The 16375-nt window shown below is 40.5% G+C and overlaps 1 long non-coding RNA gene across 1 annotated transcript; it reads right to left on the bottom strand.

The window, feature by feature from the left end:
* Nucleotides 1–4534: 4534 nt before the first annotated feature.
* LOC103168961 lies at nucleotides 4535–16100 on the bottom strand. The gene is made up of 3 exons (XR_485585.4): nucleotides 7784–16100; nucleotides 7240–7296; nucleotides 4535–6922 (listed from the first exon to the last, which is right to left on the bottom strand). It is a non-coding gene; the product is annotated as an uncharacterized LOC103168961 (long non-coding RNA).
* Between the last annotated feature and the right edge of the window lie 275 nt (nucleotides 16101–16375).

Here is a 16375-nt window from a genome sequence, read left to right as displayed (position 1 = left end):
GAAGATGTAGATTTGGGAATCACGTACATTGTGTTGGTGGTTGAAGCCATGCAAGTGAATGCATTCTCCAAGGGAATCAGTGAAGATGGAGAGTAGAAGGGGACCCAGAACTGAACCTTGAGGGACCCCCACAGTTAGGGGGTTAGACCACAAAAAAAAAAACTGAGAATGAGCAGCTAGAGAGATAAAAGGAGAACCAAGAGAGGACAGTGGCAGTGAAGTCAAAATTGGATAACATTTCCAGGAGAAGGGTGTAGTCAACAGTGTTTCCTTTGAAAGACAGATGTGAATCCAGTAATCTTCATCTAAATCACTATCTCTTCCCCCCCTCCCTTTTTTCTTCAAAGTGTGAAGAATTTCATCGAACTCCTACAATCACAGGTGAAGGTGGAAATTATAATCAGACACTTTAAGGGAAAGTCCTGGACCTCAGTAGACTGTGAGAGGAAATTTATTTATCCTTTTAAGCAATTGAGTGCCATTATTAACTATTTATAATGGCTTTTAAAGAGAAAACACTGCCTCCATATAACTGCATAATTCTGCTTGTGGTATATTAGACCTAATAAAGATCTTCTGGCAAATCTGAAGGCCAGTGATTATTAAATGTCACTGTCATCTTAATAAAAGTGATAACTCTAAAGCATTTTAAATAATGTGTACTCAAATCCCCTCATATGACCTTTAAATGTCTGATTCATTTGAAAAGGCTCTGCAAGAGCTAATTGGGGATTCCTTATCCTTGAGTAAGGGTAGCAGTGTATGGCTTGGGCTCTTCTTGGAACTGAATGAGGCTCTTGCTCTCGGAACAAATTGGCATAAGAAATTTAAAACAGCCACCCAAGACCTTAGGCCAAGCAGAGGGGTCCCCATTGAGCACTCCCAGTACTTTTACTGTGGATGGTACCACTGCCCCAACCTACCTAAAGGTGCCGTTAGATGGTGGCCTAGTGGATAGAGCACAGGCCTGGGAGTCAGAAGGACTTGGGTTCTAATTCTGACTCCACCACTTGTCGGGTGTTTGACTTCAGGCAAGTCACTTCACTTCTCTATGCCTGAGTTACCTCATTAAGGCTATGAGCACCATATGGGATAGGGACTGTGTCCGACCTGATTACCTTACAGTGTTTGGTAGATAGTAAATGTTTAATAAATACCATAATTATTATTATTGCTAATAATATTATTACTGCAAGAGAAGCAGCGTGGCATAGTGGAAAGAGCATGGGCTTGGGAGTTAGCGGTTGTGGGTTCTAATCCTGGCTCTGCCACCAATCAGCTGTGTGACTTTGGGCAAGTCACTTCACTTCTCTGTGCCTCAGGTACCCTCATCTGTAAAATGGGGTTGAAGACTGTGAGACCCACGTGGGACAAGCTGATTACCTTGTATCTACCCCAGCGCTTAGAACAGTGCGTGGCACATAATAAGCACTTAAATGCCATCATTATTATTATTACTGAGCTCTGTCTCTCCCACCACAACTGGAACAAGGAACTTGGCAACAGGCAGGCCCATCTGAGGGCTTATGTTTGATGGCTAGTGGATACTGACTCCCAGAAGGCCACAGATATGGTTCCCAATCTTGGAGGACCCAGGGAATCCCGGGTCCTGGTGGGCAGCCCTGCATTGGATTGACACCATTCAGACAGTTCACCCTGCGCTGTTAGAACCACGGATTTCTTGCCCTATAATGCCCAAGGCAGGAGTTTCTGCTCCTTCACTGAAGGGAATCTCCATTCATTCAATCCATCAATCAATCATTCAGTTGGGTGCTTACTTTGTGCAGGGCACTGTACTTACCACTTGGGGGAGAGTACCCTACAAAAGAATTGGTAGATGTGATCCTTATTTTTCTACGTATATTTTATCCTCACACTTCCAGGACCCTGAGCAGGCAGAGTAAATTTTGAAGAAAAGCGCTAAACTTTGGATCCCTTTCAGACATCATTTTGGGGTTCCAGGAGTGAAACATAGCCACATAATGATTGAAAACCCAGCTGGCTTTATTGAAAGGCAAATCCCGTCAAATTCCTCAAGGAGAGTGGGTACAATGATCAAGCTAGTATTTTTTTGTTGTTGTTTCTCTGACATAATTTCTTCATTTACATACTACTAGAACTTATTCTTTTCCTCTGATTCCTTTTAGTGACAAAGCCCCTTTCCCTTTCTCTTCCCTGTGCTCTCTGCTCCTGCCTCCTGCTGGGAGTACTGCTCGCCCTTCACTGAAACCTCCTGGCTGGCCAGTCAATGGCTCAGTAACCAAATGGGTCAGCAACAGATGAGGTCGGTGCCCGAGTGACCCGAGGAGTCACCAAGAGGTCAGGTCGGTGCCTCGGTGACCTAATGGGCAGAGCCAACACTGCCCCTCTGACTAGTATATTCCCCTTCCCCACATAGTACTACAACTGGAAAAAGAGAAAATAATTTCCTACTTATTCTTTTAAATCCGATTAATTTTGTCTTTAGGTATCACAAATAACCCCTAAAAATTGCTAATATATTGCAGATGTTGAAACCTATTCATCAGTATTCCACTGAAGACAGTTTTAGGAGATTTCTGCAATGAATACTTTAATCAAACCAATGATCGTATTTTAAAAAAACATGAATGAAATGGGCTTTTTTCTGCCCTGGACTCAATTTTCCTTGCCCCCATTCGTTTCCCTTATGGGTCACCTCGGCAACTGGATTTATAACCTTTAAGCACATTAGTAAGTATTTGGAAGGCTACAATAAAGTCGATAAAATGTGATCTCTACCCTTACAGCGGGGGAGACAGACATGAAATTTAAGTGGTGAAAAAGCAAGACTTAGCAGCAAGAGGACAGGCTTCGGAGTCCGAGGACACAGGTTTTAATCCCTGATCTGCAGTCTGTCTGCTGGGTGGCCTTGGGCAAGTCACTTAACTTCTCTGTATTTCAGTTCCCTCATCTGTCAAATGGTGATTAAGACTGTGAGTCCCATCTCTGGACAGGGACTGTGTCCAACCTGATTCCTTTGTATCAACCCAAGTGCTTAGAACAGTGCTTGGTACATAGCATGTGCTTAACAGAGACCATAATTAAAATTATTACTATTATTAAATTAGGGGAAGTGATGGAGTATAGTTTGAGGTATTTTGTTGCCTAAACAGCTGGCAGGAGGATATACCTTTCCCACATCTAACCAGTAGTGTTGGAGCAATGTCCCTCCCGGGTAATGGGACCAGATGAAACATCTGACTGTGTTTTTATGCATAAAATGTACAGTAGTCTCTCTCAAATACAGATCCTCATAGGTGTGGTCTCACCATTCATGTTACCTTGGAACTGAGAGCCCAGTCTTGATCATACATCATAAAGCTTTCTACAAGAAAAGCAAGTAGTCACAAGGTGAATGTCCAGTAGTGAGCAATGATTATTCTGATGTTTAATAGGAATATCAGAATACTGACACAATTCTTAATGTTTTCCTGCAAGCCTGGGTTCTGAAATCCTTGGTGGGGGTAGGGGAACCTTATAATGAATTATTTCTCTTCATTAAAAACAATTAAATACACTGTCTGAAGTATTTTACTGTCATACAGTAGTCACATAACATTCATAGGCTCATTTTTTTTAAAAAAAAGCACTATGACTGTTTCCACAATATGAGTAAGGATTTAATTTTTTGTGGCTATTCTATAGATCCCTAAATTTTGAATGGAGCTAAGAGTACCAGTGGGGATACTTGGAAGTAGAGGAATAAGGCTTGATTAATAAAGAACAATTACAGTTTTTGCCACAGTAAATAAAGAAAGCAGGTCTAGGCCCAGGAGCAACTCCTGAGACCTGCTGGTGTTGGCAGCTAAGTTGGCAGCTAAGTCTGCTCTACCAAGTTCTGCTCCTCTTCACCAGCTCCAATGGTGAATGGTTGTGTGTGTCTAAGCCGGACTGGGAAGTGGTAGGAATATGTGTGGGGATGTGTGATGAGTAGTGTGCAGTATGGGAAGAAAGTTCCAGGATTTTATGTGAAGAAGTGTGGCCCCTAAGGGGAGAGCAAAGGGATGTGTTTGCGTGTTAAGGAGCGGTTCAGGAAAAGGGAGTAGGCATATGTATTTGGGGAGGGCTAGGGATGTGTAATGGGGGAAAAGTGAAAAGGTGGTTAAGAAGCCAGTAGATACTACAAAGATGATTATTTCTTTTTTTATCCTTGGCCCATTAATCCCAGGAAGCTATTCACACTACAAACTATACCTTGAAAAGTTTAGACTGGATCTGGAGCACACCTGGGAGCTGGTAGAGAGGGAAAAAAAAACTTGTCCCCTCTTCCTTACATGTAAAGCCGTAAATCACCCTTCCACTTTCCCCACAGAACTGTCACACCTTTGGCTAGCTGAGGAGTTCCCATCTATCTGTTCACTATAAAGCCCTCAGGCAGGGCTGTCATCTTCACTTTCCTTTGCAAAATGAGATTTAAGTCATGAGCCCAGAACATCTCCCTTGGTTATCCTGTGCAAACACCATCTCTTTGAACCAAAGACCCAATCCACAAACAAAGGAAGACCATAAGGTGTAAGATGGGATTTAAACAACTTTTATTCATCAACACAGTTTTTTGGGGAAGAAAAGCATTTCTTGGACTATCTGGCAGGGAGAAGGGTGGATCTTGTGGGGGGTCAGAGATAACCCCAGGCCCCAGAAGACATCCTGAGGCTTGGGTCTGGGATTGTGTGGGGTTGCGGTGGAATCAGGAAGGCTTCAGGATGGTTTCTCTCCTGAGGCTTGGGGCTGAGGTTGTGCAGGGCTGGCGTGGAGTCAGGAGAGCTTCAGAATGGCCTTCCCTCCTGAGACTTGGGACTTTGGGTTGTGTGGGGTTGAAGTGGAGTCAGGAAGTCTTCAGGATGGTTTCCCTTGGGCAGTGGAGGGTCCAGGAGGAAGTTGGAGCTGGCTCGGCTGGAGAGCTCTGGTTCTCAAACGATGGGGTACTGTGGAAGCAATGTTTTTGACTTTTAGGGAAGAAAGGGAAGGAATAGAAATGGAAGTGGCTGGAGAAAAAGGAAGGGAGGCGAGGGGAGGGCAAAAGTGAGAGAAGGGGTCCCTGGAAACACCCTCCTCCCTGCCACTCCCTCCCCTGCACTGCCACCATCCCCCCTGCAGTGGGTTTCCCACTGAGGGTCAGGGGGCACCTAGTGGCAGTGCCGCCATGGACTTAGACCCTCCGTCCCCACCTCCTCAGGTCTGGTCCCTCACCTCCCTCCTTCCCTGGTCCCCTCTCACCGGGCTGCCCCTGCTTCCCCCTGTCCCCCACCCCCAACTGTTGTAAGGGGCCGCAGGGACAGAAGCTCTCTCTCTGACAGCAGACAGGATTGCGTCGCGTAAATTCTCCTTCTTAGTCCGCCTGCTGCACCTTCACTTCATTTTTTCCCCTGGATGTGGGAACACTGATTCTTTCCTTGCTGGATGTGGGGAACAAAGATCCTACCAGCAGATTTGGAAAAGGAAAAGCTAAGGCAGCTATAAATGTACTGACATTCTTTATGGTGACACTTGCCAGCACCCAGGGCCACCCTGAGGATATCCCTCAAACCCACCTTCACGGGAATTAGTACGTTTCAACCGTTGAGCTCCCCGGCACTTACCTCTGCTCCTACCAGTGTCTACCACAGACAGACAAGATCCAGCGGGAGTAGCAGCCCCCCAAATCTGTACAGATTCAAAACCTTGAGAAAAAAATACTCTGTGACAGACATTTTTAAAACAAAGCCTATGAAGTAAAATTGCTTGGAAATTGGACTGAATTCTCCCTTGAAGTTTTTGGGTGGGTCTATAGTGCTATAATCAGTTTGCGGCCATAAAGCCATTCATCTAATCACGTTAGAAAAGACAGAGAGAGAAACCTCTCCAATTTTGGCCTTCAAATGCATGGCATTTGTTTTGATCCTAAGATATCCCAGACATCTACATTCAATGGAATGACTGTTGTATGCATTTATATGTCATTTTATATGTTAATTATTTTAGTATTAACTTTTATTTTAAACTATTTTATTGTATTGTGCAACCCTTAGTTTTATGTTTCTTTTTATTTTAGCTATTTTATTGACTGTTGAAATGCTGGTGTGATGGACTGCATAAATCTTTCAGTTTTATATGAGTTGAGTGAGAGAAATACCATTCCATTGAACGCTGAGTTGGTCAACCAGGATTTTTGGAAGGACAAGGAGTTCTCTCCGTTGTGGTTTTGTCATATAGGTTTGAAATTGTAGTCCTGACATAACACTATAGAATTATGAAAGGTATTTCCCTATCAAATTGGAAAATTTATGAACATGGAAAATGAGCCTACATGGTCCAGTGGGAGCAGCTCTAACCTCTCAAACTCAGAAGGCTCACTATTGAAATATCCCAGATTGTCTAAGAGGATAATTTCTTCATCTAGAAGTGCAGCCATAAAGGCCAACTGGGGATTTCTTGGACAGCTGGACCATGTTTTTCAGGAGATTCTGCAAGGAATCTCCCATTTGCCCCTGCACAGTTTCTTTGGGGCTCCCTCCCTACTACCCCACCACAAAGCCAGAGTAGCCAGGATAGGAGTTGATGTATCAAAGGGGGAGCTTTTTGCCTGAAGCTACTTTTCCCCCTACTTGCTCCTGGGCCTTGAAAACCCAAGAACCCAAGGCAGGAGATCACCTAAGGAGAGGCTGTTTTACATGAAGCTAGGTTTTACAAGAATTTGGCTGATGCAAAACCTCTCCTCCTCCACCTCAAATTTTATTTTATCACCCTCTAATATCCTGGACCAGAGATTCGAGACTGAATCTTGGATCCAGAACAGTTTTCTCTTAACCGGTAGCCGGATTTTCTCCAAACCAACGATCATCTGGTTTTCCTTCATTCTCTATTCTTCTGGAGGTGAACACTCGGAGGAAATGGAGCCTTTCTTGGTTAGTGCTTGCTGACCCTGCAGGGAGAGAGAAAATGCGGTTCCATTCTCTATTGTGCACCTCCACATATGTCTACTACTTAGATTCAGGAGTTAAAATCAGCTTCATTTTTATAACTCTTTTTCTCCTTCATAAAGCTTGGTTAATGTTTGGGCAATGAGAACTAGAGCCTGATATGGTTTGTGTGATATTATACCACACACACCAAATGGAAAAGGGAAAAAATCAACCAGAAGAAATGGAATCCCAATAGTTGAACTGATAGGTACTCTTTCTTTATAACAAGTATATGACACACATATATAGACAAACATACTCTGGAATTGCTGCTTACCTATTTCGTTCTCCATCATTTCCACACTAAACCATATCAACTTTTAGGATGCTGGATCTAGAGAAGAGGCAAAAGAGTGAGTATGGGAAAATCTGGCCCCGAGGAGGCTACAGACCAATAGGCTCAATTCAGGGAAGGATGATGGCCAAGGCACTGCTACCAGAGTGAAAAAATCACTTTATCCCAACTAAAAACCAATTCATCTGCACATTAGAGCAAGCCGACAAGGAGATTTCCTAGGTGACTCAGACAGTAAATGTTGCCAACCCCAGACAGTAAATGTTGCCAACCCCAACGGGAAGCCAACTGCAATGCTGATGGGATGAACGAACATTTTTACAGAGGTCTGAATGATATTTTAATTGTGGCAATAAAGTTGAAACTAATGTTTTGTGGTTTTAAAGAATCCCAAGTCATGTCTTAATATAAATTTTTTAAGCATCCTCCAGAACACAGGGAGTGACAAAGCCTCAAAAGTACCTGTAACTGGCTTTCCAAAAAACCATAAACCCGGCCCTCTCCCATTCACCATCCAACTTCCTACCTGGACAGGTGCCACAGAGTGGTTTGTTGACTTGGTCCCAGGTTGCGAAGGAAGAGCAGGCAGAGGGGAAGGACAAAGTGAAAACTCTTTCAGGGATTATTTGGGGGGAATGAGCATGAAGCTCTTCACCCCCATTCCTACGTCTGTGCTCTCTGCAACAGCCCAAGCCATAAAGGCCAGGGGTGCACCCTACAGGATGCACAGTTAGATACTTGCATGGAGCCAGTTAGAATGTATATGAATCTAATTTCTCTTTTTTAAACTCCAGTTAGTCCATCTCCACTATCAGTAAAAGGCCTAGAAACTAAAGAAGAGAAATAAATGGCAGACTTCTTGGGAAGAAGCACATTCCTTCTTCGTCATCTCAGCTCTAAATTGAAGGGCCTTAAAGGCCTGAGGTGATGTGAGAAGCAGGAGGTTTGTGTGCATGAAAATTTTACCTTTTTCTTTGGTCCCAAATATTTTATTTTCTCTCCTAATTGAAAGGCTATGGAAGGCAAAACTTTTGGTGGCAAAATAAAGGGGATAATTTGGCAGGAAGAAAATTTCTCCTTTTTACTCCAAGAATATTACGTTTTCTCTGTCAAAAAATTCAGGACTTGAAGGATGAGGTTTAAAAAAAAAGTAAATTTGTATGTGAATCATATCTCCTTTAACTCCTCAAATGTTGCCATTGCAGGCCTTGGTGGCCCTGGGTACAGAAATAAGCAGGAGGTTTTTGTTGTTGTTGTTGCATCAAGCAAATAACTCCTTTCCCACCTCATATTTTCTATGCTGGTCTTAAAAGAGATTACGTTAGACAAATTCAAGCATGGAGATTTTTTGCATGAAGCAAATTTCTCCTTTTCTACCTCAAATATTCTCTTTTCAGTCCTATAAGACCTTAGAGAAAAGCAGGGGGGTTTTGCATGAAGCATATTTCTCCTTTTCCAGCTTATATATTTTTGTCTTCAGGTCTAGAAGACCTTAGATAAATTAACAGGATAATTTTTGCATGAAGCAAATTTCTCCTTTTCCACCTCAAATATACCTTATTCATTACTTATTAAAAGGCCTTGAAGTCTGCAAGGTAGATTTATGTTCAGGAGACATCTGTGTGTGAAGAAAATTTCTACTTCTCCAGCTCCTATATTTTCTCTTTAGGTCTTGTAGATCTTATGTGAACTCACTAATGGGAGAGTTTTTGCATAAAGCAAGTTTCTCTTTCTCTACTTCAGATATTCTCTTTTCAGGCCTTGAAGACCTGCAGTAGAGAAATAAAAGGAGAAGGTGGTTTGCGTGAAGCAAACCTCCTTTTTAACCTCAGTTAATCTTGGTCCACTCTCAATAAAACAACCTTGAAGGCCTGAGGTGAACTAACACACAGGAGATGTCAGTATGGAAGCACATTTCTCCTTTTCCAGCTCATATATTTTCCCTTCAGGCTTTGAAGACCCTAAGGTAGAAAAATGATCAGGTGAGTTTTTGTATAAAGCAAATTTCTCCTTTTTCAATCTCCTCTATTCTCTTTTCATGCCTTGAAAAGGAGGGCATTGTTTGCATGGAGTACGTTTCTCCTTTTCCACCTTGCATGTTCTCTCTCGATTCTCAACTAAAGGCTTTAGGTGGAGAAACCAAGGGTAACTTTTTTTGCATAAAGCAAAATGTCTTTTCCAGCTCATGTATATTCTCTTTCCAGGCCCTGAAAACCATAGGTAGAGAAGTAAATGGGATATTTTCTTCCATGAAGGAAATTATTTCTCTTGCTCATTGGATATTCTACATTCATTCTCAATTGAAAACGCCTTAAAAGTGAGAGGTGGCCTAACGCAAAGGAGATTTATTCCAGTGAAGCCAATTTCTCTTTTTCAACCCAAATATTCTCCCTTCTGGCCTTGAAGACCTCAGGGTAAAAAAATGAAAGTGGGAGATAGTGCACATGAAGCAAATTCCACCTTTTTCATCTGAAATTTTCTGTATCCACTCTTTATTCAAAGGCCTTGAAGACCTGAAATGGACTAATGCACAGGAAGTGTTTATGCATTAAACAAATGTCTCCTTTATCAGTTCATATATTTTCTCTTCAGGTCTTGAAGACCTTAGAGGTAGCAGTAGGAGAGTGTTTTGCATGAAGCAAATTTCTCCCTTTTTAACCCCATAAATTGCTTTTCTGGCCCTTAGGAGGAGAAACAGAAGCAGGAGATTGCATGAGGAAAGCATGTCCTTTTTCAACCCAAATATTCTGTTTTTAAGTTGTGAAGACCTTAGGTAGAAAAATGAAAGTGGGAGATGGTTTGCATGAAGCCAGTTTCTCCTTTATAGCTGCAAATGTTTTCTTTTGAGGTCTTGAAGACTTTGAAGAATAAAATGTTGAGATTGTATGTATGAAGCAAATTTCTCCATTTTCACTGCTAATATTCTTTTATGGCCTTGAACATCTCAGATGAAGTAAAAGCTGGTGATTGTTTGCATGAAGCAAAATTCTCATTTTTCACCATAAATATTCCCTATGGAGGCCTTGAAGACCTTCCAAAGAGGGAAAAGCAGGAGATGCTTTGCAATAAAACAAATCCCTCCTTTTGCACCTCAGATACTCTCTATTGATTCTCAATTAAATGGCCTTGAAGGCCTGAGGTGGAGTAATGCACAAGAAGTGTAACTGCATGAAGCACATTTCTCTTTTTTTTCCCCCTGGAAATAGCCTCTTTCAAGGTCTTGAAGACCTTAGGTAGGGATATAAAAGCTGAACATTGTTTGCATGAAGCAAATTTCTCCTTTTCACCACCTTGGGTAGAAAATGATGAGGTGAGCTTTGCTAAGAGGCAAATGGAAAATTTTTCCCTTTTTCACCCTAGAGAAATGAAAGAGGGAGGTGGCTTACATGAAGCAAATTTCTTTCTACTTTTAATCCTCAAATATTCTCTCTTTAGGTCTTGAAGACTTCAGGGGGGAGAAATAAAAGTAGGAGATTGTTTTGCATGAAGCATATTTCTCCATTTTCACTGGCAATATTCTTTTTGAGGCCTTGAAGACCTTTGCAGGAAGCACATTTCTCCTTTTCCACCTAAAATAGTCTCTTCTAAAGTCTTCTAGACCTGACGTAGAGAAAATGAAGCAGGAGATTTTCATGAAGCAAATTTCTCCTTTAAAACTTTCAGTATTTTCTTTTCAAGGCTGTTAGAGACATATATATGAAGACTGTATGCATAAAGCCAATTTCTCCATTTTCAACACAACTGTTCTGTTTTATGGCCTTGAACATGTTAGAAAAAGGCCTAAAAGCTGGAGATTGTTTGCATGAAGCAAATTTCTCCTTTTCCACCTCAAATATTCTCTGTTCATTCTCAATTAAAAGGCCTTGAAGGCCTAAGGTGAAGTAATGCACGGGAAGTATATCTGCATGAAGCAAATTCCTCCCTTCTTTCACCTAAAATAGTCTCTCAAGGCCTTGAAGACCTTTTATTGAGTTGTCAAATCTGGAGATTAATTGCATGAAGCAAATCTCTCCTTTTCCACCTCAAATATTCTCTGTTCATTCCAATTAAAAGGCCTTGAAGGCCTGAGGTGGAGTAATGCACAGGAAGTGTATCTGCATGAAGCAAATTCCTCCCTTCTTTCACCTAAAATAGTCTCTCAAGGCCTTGAAGACCTTTTATAGAGGTATAAAAGCTGGAGATTGTTTGCATGAAGCAAATTCATCTTTTATCATCTATGTATTCTCTTCTATAGCCTTAAAGACCTTGGGTTGAACAATGAACAGGACAGTTTTTGCATGAAGCAAAATTCTCCTTTTTTTAATACTATCTTTTCAGGCCTTGAAGACCTTAAGGGAAAAAAAAGGAGACTGTATAAAGCTAATTTCTCCCTTTTGACCGTAAATGTTCTCATTGGAGGCCCTGAAGACCTTAGACAAACAAAAAACTAGAGTTAATTTCTCCTTTTCCACCTCAAGCCTTTTCTTTTAAGGTCCAGAGGACTTCAGATAGAGGAAATAAAAGCTGGAGAGGGTTTGCATGAAGCAAATTTCTCCTTTTGCACCTCAAATATTCTCTATTCATTCTCCGCTAAAAAGCCTTGAAGGCCTGAAGTGGCTTAATGAATGGGAGATGTATCTACTACATGAAGCTAATTTCTCTCCTTTCACCTGAATCACTATCTTGCAAGGCCTTTAAGACCTTACAGAAATCAAAGCTGGAGATGGTTTGCATGAAACAAATTGATCATTTTTCACTTCATATGCTATCTCTGAAGGCCTTGTAGACCTACTTTAGACAAATAAATGGGACAGTGTTTCCAGGAAGCAAAACTCTCCCTTTTAAATGCCATATACTTTCAGGTCTCGAAGAATTTCTTTGGAAAACTGAAATCAGGATATTGTTTGCATAAAACAAATTTCTCCTTTTTCATTGGAAATAGCCTCTTTTGAGGCCTTGAAGACCTTAGAGAAACATAAACTGGACATTATGTCCTTGAAACTAAATATCTCCTTTTTCAACTCAAATACCCACTCTTGAGGCCTGGAAGACCTTAAGTAGAGAAAGTAAAGCTAGAGATTGTTTACATGAAGCAATTTTCTCCTTTTTGACCTAAAATGTTCTCTCTTCTGGCCTTGAAGACCTTAGGTAGAGAATACAGCTGGAGATTTTTGCATGAAGCAAATTTCCCCTTTAACACATCAATAGTTTCTCTTCAATATTCTCAGGGAAAGGGCCTTGAAGGCCTGAGGTGGAGTAATGAACAGGAGATGTAGCTGTAAGAAGGCAATATCTCCTTTTGCCCCTCAAATATTCTCTCTTGAAGACCCAAGGTATAGAAAATAAAGCAAGAGACTTTTGTGTATAAAATAAATTTCCTCTTTTTTACCTCCAATATTCTCTTTTGTGGCCTTGAAGACCTTCGGTAGAGAAAACTGGAGATTATTTGCTTGAAGCAAATTTCATCTTTGGTACATCGAATGTTCTCTTTGCAGGCCTTAGTTCTCTTTACAAGTGCCTTAGAGGCCATAGGTAGAGAAATCAGCAGGAATTTTTTTTTTCATGAAGCAAATTACTCTTTTCACCCTCATATATTGTCTATGCAGGTCTTAAAAGAGTTTAGAGAAATTCAAGCATATGAAATTTGCAAGAAGCAAATTTCTCCCTTTCTACCTAAGATATTCTCTCATCAGGCCTTGAAGACCTTAGATAGAGAAAAGCAGGAGTTTTTTTTAACATGAAGCAAATTTCTCCTTTTCCAGCTCATATATTTTGTCTTTGGGTCTTTAAGACTTTAGGTAGACAAATTAACAGGATAACTTTGCGTGAAGCAAATTTCTCCTTTTTCACTTGAGATATTCTCTTTTCAGGCATTGAAGACCTTGTGGCAATGAAATTAAAGCTGGAGATATTTTGCTTGATGGAAATTTCTTTTTTTTTGCTTCCAATAATCTCAATTCGCTATCTTGATTTTCAATTAAAAGGTCACAAAGGCCTGAGTGTCACAAAGGCCTGAGTTAGAGAAACAAAAGTAGAAGATAGTTTGCATGAAGCAAATTTCTCCTTTTCCACCTCAAATATACCTGATTCATTCCCTATTAAAGGGCTTTGAATGCTGCAGGTAGATTTATGTCCAGCAGTCGTTTGAGTGAGAAGAAAATTTCTCCTTTTCTCCAGCTCCTATATTTTCTCTTTAGGTCTTGTAGATCTTATGTGGACTCATTTATGGGAGAGGTTTTGCATTAAGAAAATTTCCCTTTCTCCACTTCAGATATTCTATTTTCAGGCCTTGAAGACCTGCAGTAGAGAAATAAAAGGAGAAGGTTGTTTGCATGAAGCGAATTTCTCCTTTTTCACCTCAATTAATCTTGACCCACTCTCAGTAAAATGCCTTGAAGCCTGAGGTGAACTAATGCACAGGAGATGTGTTTGTATGGAAGCACGTTTCTCCTTTTCTAGCACATATATTTTCTCTTCAGGCCTTGAAGACCCTAAGGTAGAAAAATGATCAGGTGAGTTTTTGCATAAAGCAAATTTCTCCTTTTTCAATCTCGTTTATTCTCTTATCATGCCTTGAAAAGCAGGGCACTGTTTGCATGGAGTACACTTCTTTTCCACCTTGCATGTTCTCTCTCAATTCTCAACTAAAGGCCCTGAAGTCCTTAGGTGGAGTAACAAACAGTAAAATTGTTTGCATGAAGCGAAACTTGTCCTTTTCCAGCTCATGTATATTCTCTTTCCAGGCTCTGAAAACTGTCGGTAGAGAAGTGGGATATTTTCTTCCATGAAGGAAATTATTTCTCTTGCTCATTGGATATTCTACATTCATTCTCAATTGAAAACACCTTAAAAGTGAGAGGCGGCATAAAGCAAAGGAGATTTGTCCAGATGAAGCAAATTTCTCTTTTTCAACCCATATATTCTTTTCTGGCCTTGAAGGCCTCAGGGTAGAGAAATAAAAGCAAGAGATAGTATACATGAAGCAAATTCCACCTTTTTCATCTGAGATTTTCTGTATCCACTCTTTAATCAAAGGCCTTGAAGACCAGAAATGGACTAATGCACAGGAGGTGTTTATTCATGAAACAAATGTCTCCTTTATCAGTTCATATATTTTTCTCTTCAGGTCTTTGAAGACCTTAGAGGGATCAGTAGGAGAGTGTTTGCATGAAGCAAATTTCTCCCTTATTAACCCCATCTATTGCTTTTCTGGTCCTTTGGAGGAGAAACAGAAGCAGCTGATTGTTTGCATGAGGAAAACTTGTCCTTTTTCAACACAAATATTCTGTTTTTAAGTAGTGAAGACCTTAGGTGGAAAAATGAAAGTGGGAGATTGATTACATGAAGCAAATTTCTTCTTTTAAACCTCAAATATTCTCTTTTCAGGTCTTGAAGATTTTAGGAAAGCAGGAGATGGTTTGCATGAAGCAAGTTTCTCCTTTTAAACCCCAAATGTTTTCCTTTGAGGCCTTCTAGACCTTGGAGTAATTGTATAAATGAAGCAAATTTCTCCAATTTCACGGCATATGTTCTCTTTTATGGCTTTGAACACCTTAGATAAAGATGTAAAAGCTGGTGATTTTTTGCACGAAGCAAAATTCTCATTTTTCACCTCAAATATTCCCTTTGGAGGCCTTGTAGACCTTACAAAGAGAAGGAAATGCAGGAGATGGTTTGCAATAAAACAAATTCCTCCTTTTGCACCTCAGATACTCTCTATTCATTCTCAGTTTAAAGGGTTTGAAGGCCTGAGGTGGAGTAATGCACGGGTAGTATATCTGCATGAAGCAAATTTCTCCTTTCTCCCCCTGCAAGTAGCCTCTTTGAAGGCCTTGAAGACTTTAGGTAGAGAAATAATAGCAGGAGATTGCATCAAGGAAACTCCTTTTTCAACACAAACATTCCCTTTTCAAGTCTTGAAGACCGACCTTAGGTAGAGATAGAATAGCTGAAGATTGCTTGAAGCAAATTTCTCCTTTCACTACCAATATTCTCTCTTCATTGTCTTTTAAAAGGCCTTGAAGGTCTCAGGTGGAGTAATGCACAGGAGATGTTTCTGCGTGAGGCAAGTTTCTCTTTCTCCAACTCACACATTTTCTCTTCAGGTCTTGAAGACTTTAGGTAGAAAAATGAGGTGAGTTTTTATAAAAGGCAAATGGCAATTTTTTCCCAATTTAACCCTATATATTATTCTTTCTGGCCCATAGGTAGAGAAACAAAAGCAGGAGATGGCTCACATGAAGAAAACATGTCCTTTTTCAACACAAATATTCTCTTTTCAGGTCTTAGAGACCTTAGGTAGAGAAATGAAAGTGGGAAGTGGCTTACATGAAGCAAATTTCTCCTTTTAAACTTCAAATAATTTATTTTCAGGTCTTGAAGACCTTAGGGAGAGAAATAAAAGTAGGAGATGGTTTTGCATGAAGCATATTTCTCCATTTTCACTTGCAGTATTCTCTTTTGAGGCCTTGAAGATCTTAGGGAAGTAAAATTTAGGAGATTGTTTGCATGAAGCAAATTTCTCCTTTTAAGCCTTAAAACATTTTCTTTCGAGGCCTTGAAGACCTGGGAGATTGTATGCATAAATCAAATTTCTCCATTTTCACCGTAACTGTTCTCTCTTATGGCCTTGAACACCTTAGAAAAAAGCTGAAAAGCTGGAGATTGTTTGCATGAAGCAAATTTCTCCTTTTTCCACCTCAAATATTCTCTTTTGAGGGCCTTGAAGACCTTCAGAAGAGAAATCAAAGGTGCAGAGGGTTTACATGAAGCATATCTCTCCTTTTACACTTCAAATATTCTCTTTTCTGGCCTTGAAGACCTTAGGTAGAGAAACAGAAGCTGGAGATGGTTTACATGAAGCAAATTTCTCCTTCACCTCAAATATTCTCAATTCATTCTCAATTAAAAGGCCTTGAAGGGCTGTGGTGGAGTAATGCACAGGAAATGTATTTGCATGAAGCACATTTCTCCCTTTTTTCAGCTAAAATAGTCTCTTGGAGACCTTGTATAGAGGCATAAAATCTGGAGACTTTGCATGAAGCAAATCTCTCCTTTTCCACCTCACATGTTCTCTGTTCATTCTCAATTAAAAGGCCTTGAAGACCTGAGATGGAGTAATGCACAGGAAGTGTATCTG

Source organism: Ornithorhynchus anatinus, chromosome 1 (genome assembly GCF_004115215.2).
Source record: "Ornithorhynchus anatinus isolate Pmale09 chromosome 1, mOrnAna1.pri.v4, whole genome shotgun sequence".
In the NCBI taxonomy this organism is placed as follows: domain Eukaryota; kingdom Metazoa; phylum Chordata; class Mammalia; order Monotremata; family Ornithorhynchidae; genus Ornithorhynchus; species Ornithorhynchus anatinus.
Note: the sequence above shows the minus strand (reverse complement) of the source record. Positions and strands in the feature narration are given on the sequence as shown.